This window comes from Osmia lignaria, unplaced genomic scaffold (assembly GCF_051020975.1).
Source record: "Osmia lignaria lignaria isolate PbOS001 unplaced genomic scaffold, iyOsmLign1 scaffold0002, whole genome shotgun sequence".
Classification (NCBI taxonomy): Eukaryota; Metazoa; Arthropoda; class Insecta; order Hymenoptera; family Megachilidae; genus Osmia; species Osmia lignaria.
Window position 1 is genome coordinate 60,001 of NW_027478159.1, and position 5,000 is coordinate 65,000.

Here is a 5,000-nt window from a genome sequence, read left to right on the forward strand (position 1 = left end):
CCGCAGTTAGACGAACTTTTTAGTGGGAAAAAACGAGAGTTGTGTTGATAAATTGGTATGTGTCGATAGTGTTTCGAATTGTGATCACAGTGATACCCAAGGATAACTCTGATTCTGCGAAATAATTAGCTTATTTGCATTAAATGTGCCAAGATCGTAACGAACACGTGCTTTGCAGGTGGTCGAACTTTGACACGTGATTTGTACTAACTACTTTATATATAGTGTGGAAATAACTATGCTAGCATATGTGTGAATTTTTATTCTATTGTTTAATATAAATTCTGCAGTGTTTGTGAATGGGATTGAGCTATAACGAAAAGATAATTATTTCATGTGATAGACGGGCGGTGGCGGCCATTACACGCGGTCGCTGCCTCAGTGGTGCCTCCTAGTTATAAGCTTATCGGCCTTACCAGAATCGGTAACTTGTTATCATTGGCGAAACAGTTAATCGCCACTTGTCGGTAAGGTAGAGCCCATCACATCAACGGTTCCTTTTTTATCGACTTATCTTACGCCGGTCACTTATCACCGATTATCATTGTCTCTCTATATACCGACAAACATTGTGTTGATCAATTACCATCATTGATGCACTGCTACTCGGCAACGATAAAATAGATAATTCTACTTACCTGTGATTGATATCTCTTCCATTCAAATACCTATGTGTATAAATACAATGGTACCTTAAATTGGTGTTACAGGCTGGAATAATAGATAGAATTATTATTATTGAGTATAAATATTATTTTTTTTTTAATTTTTTACCCCGATGTCGCAGACGGGGGTGCCAGTCTCCCCCGCCAAGGGTAAAAAGCGTATAGCATTGTCCTCGCCGGGCCAATCATCCTCTGAGAGCTCATTCGAGAAGGCCGACTCACCTGGAAAAAAAAAAAATGTTTTACCGATTGAATTAAGAGAATTCGACGAAATTGATCTACAAATAAAGAGCCATATATATAACGTTAAAGTGTCGATCCCGAACAAGGAACCAAAATCGCGTACGCAAGCAATAGACGATGCTGTTAATTACTTACTAAGTAGTTACGAAAAAGTGACAAGAGCATACGTGGAGATCGCTGCGAAATGGAGCGAATTTGAAACGCTAAAAGAACGGTACTTCGACCAAGTGCAACTTGAGACTCAGCATACTACTTCAAAGGCATTCGAGGATGAGTTTAATACCAAAATGGTTTGTTTAAAAGAGTCAATTGTGAGCGACGTCAAAGAATTGGTTCAAAATGAGATACGAAAAACGGTACAACAACAAATGGAGAGCATAGAAAAAAATACGAAACTAATAAATGAAGACTTCCAAGGAAATATTAAAAGCGCTGTGTGCAGTGAATTCAAAGAAGCGGTCACCAAGGTGCAGGAAGAAATGCAGGCGTCAATTCAAGGCTCGAAACCCTCATATTCAGCGATAGCAAAAACCGGTATTGTTTTTCGTAGTAACGAAGGTATTAATAATAATAAATCTGATAATAATATTGAATTTATGGTAGTAACAATAAAAGACCACGCTAGAAAATACAAATCGGCGGCGGATATTAAAAGGGTTTTTAAAGAAGCCATTAGGCCAGCGGAATTCAATTTGAGAGTTAACCACCTGGTTACATTAAACTCGTTAGGTATCAGGATAATTGCCAAAACAGTCGACTTAGATAAACTGCGGAAATCCGAAAAGTTAGTGGAATTAGGCCTTCAAATTAAGGATAAAGAGAAGCTAAAACCTCGTTTATTAATTAGAGATTTCCCTCTTAATATCGAATTCTCAGATGCAGCAAAAACTATCGCTGAAGCAGCCGAATGCAATACGAATTCGACGGAGTTACGCGTTTTAACAGAATTTATGAATAAAAACAAGAGATCTAAAAACGTCCTTGTTGAAGTGTCACCTCAAATGAGGGTCAAACTAATGACTTATGGTAGGCTTTATTTAAATTACGAATCTTGTCGAGTGGAAGACTATGTACGGGTATTACAATGCTTCAAATGCCAGAAATTTAATCATTTAGCAAGAAATTGTTCTGCTACCAACCCAACTTGTGGACATTGTGCGGGCGAGCACGATTCGAGAGAATGTACCCAAAAAGACAAAACAAAGTGCGTGAACTGTGATAAACATGGTTTTGTGAACTCGAATCACTCGGCTTTAGATTCGCAAAAATGCCCGATTCTGATTAAGAAGAAAAATGAACTAACCCGGAGCACGGATTACGAAGCACAGAAATAGAGAGACATAGCTACGCAACGGGGAGAGAAGGAGGGCTCGACAACCCGCCGGTGCCCGTTTGGGACCTTCCACTTAATTCCCCCTTACAAACCGGCCGCAATTTAACACCTTGCGATAATCAATTAAGTCGTCAAAATGCTTCTTTAGGGGCAACTTCCACTGGCAATGAGCGCGAAACAAACAATTCTCTAAATGGGGGTATCACTATGCCACCATCCAGTGGACCATCATCTTTCTTATATGTTTTCCCTAATGAAGATGGCTCTCAGTTAAATTCTATTATACAAAATACAGAACAGCCTAATAATGCGAATATTAGAGAGTTTAAATGTGAATATTGTGCGAAAAGTTTTAACTCCTTCAGAGGACTCGGAATACATAAATCCTCGGCGCATCGACAGCAAACGAATAGCAAAATAAATACTGAAAGAAAGAAACCCAGATGGCAAACTGAAGATATAAAACGCATAGCTACAGCTGAACTCAAGGCACCGAAAGAGGCAAAAACGAAAATAAATGATTACTTACTGCATAAAGTGAGACTTGAGCCACCAAGAACACGCGAATCGTTGAAGTCACTTCGTAAATCATCCAGATATAAGGAAATATTCACAGTGATATCTGAAATGCAGCAAAATCTAAGGGGTGATTCTGAAGACCTAGAAAGTAGAAATACTAACCTGGTAATACCTGTAGCAAAGGAAGATTTAAGGGTACCTGGGAGAGTAAATAATGATACTTACCTGGAACCTGTTGAAGAAGAAGTGATTAGAATACCTGTAGGGGAAGAAGATATTGGAGTACCTGAAAGAGAGAATATAAATACTTACCTGGAGCCTGTTGCTGAAGAAATAATCGAAGTAAGCGAAAGTGAAACACCTGTGGTAAGAGAAAGAGAATTAAGAGCTATTTGCAATACCAACATAAGGACACATAATCAAGCAAGAACCCATGATGAGCTTACCGATATGGAAAGAAGGAAACATATATGGTGCAACGAAGCCCACAGATTTCTAAGATCCTCCAAATGTGATGATCCGGCAGCGCTCTCATTGGGTTATGCAGTTGAGGACATTAGACAGGGGCGTGATCCTGGTAACCATTTGATTCAATGGTTTGAAACGAACTTCAGTGTACCTGCAAACATTAACACAAGGACGACTGATAGGTGGAATTCTGAACAAAACTTGTCAAATAAGAAAAAGCGAAAAAAAGAGTACGCAAAAATACAAACACTTTGGAGGAAAAATATTACCAGAGCAGCCAGCGTCGTGCTGGATGGAGATACAGGTACATTGAACCAAGTATCGTTACGAGAGATTACAGATTACTGGAAGCCAATATTCGAAGAAAAAAAAAATTACGAATGATCAAGAGATTGGGGTGCAAAATGAACAAGAAACACAAAGTACCGATATTATATCCATCGAGCCGATTACATGCGAGGAAATACACGCCTGCAGACCAAAATTAGACTCAGCCAAAGGGGCGGACGGGCTATCACCAAGATTATGGCTAAATAAAGTACCGAATATGATAAAAGCGATTTTAATGAATGTCTTCTTGTTTTCAGCCAATGTTCCCACAAAATGGACCCGAGCTAGGACGATTTTCATTCCTAAGACAGATGATAAGCAGAATCCAGCGAACTATCGTCCCATATCAATAGCATCAATAATACTGAGGCATTATCATAAAGTTCTAGCGAACAGGTTATACAAAGAATTGAAACCCGATCAAAGGCAAAGAGGCTTTATTAGAGCAGACGGAACAGCGGAAATAATATATACACTTACCACGATTTTAGATGATGCATGGAGTCGTAAAAGGCAACTTCACGTGGCGTTTTTGGACATCAAAAAGGCGTTTGATTCGGTCTCGCACAAATCTATATTCCGGGTTCTGAAAAAGAAGAAAATATCAAATAAAATACTAGAATATATTCAGACGTTATATAAAAAATCTGAAATCCAAATCGAGGTAAAAGGCGAGATTGGCGAATTTATTAAACCAAGTAAAGGAGTGAGGCAAGGTGACCCATTATCATCTCTGATATTTAATGCTGTAATGGACGAAATTTTGATGAAAATACCCGACATAATAGGCTATGAATATTTGGACACCTTAGTGAATGCTCTTGCCTTTGCAGATGATTTAATACTGATTGCAAGCACTAAACAGGGGTTGCAAACACTCATAGATGAAGTATCGACCGAAATGATGAAACATGGACTAGCTTTAGCCCCAGGAAAATGTAGATGCCTCTCACTAGTACCATCAGGGAAGGATAAAAAGGTTAAAGTAATCGAGGAGAATAGTTTTGAAGTTGGTGAGGAGAAAATCCCACAAATAAAGATAATGGACCAATGGAAGCACTTAGGAATAACGTTTTCACCACGAGGACCAATTAGGGAAAAATTTAACATAGAAGACTTTCTGGAGAGAATTACGAAGGCGCCATTGAAACCGCAACAGAGAATGGTAATTCTTAGAACTTACCTTTTACCAAGATTTTTGCATGTAATGGTCCTAGGGAAAGTTAACTACGTCACTTTAAAACGTATAGATCGTATGATAAGAAAATATATACGAAAATGGATACATCTGCCGCACGATGTACCGATAGCGTTTTATCATGCCAGTATTAAAGAAGGTGGACTGGGAATAATGTCTCTGTATACGAAAGTTCCCAACTTAATTATTAGAAGGATTGCAAGCTTGAAAAACTCACCGCTACAAATAGCAAGAACATCTCTCG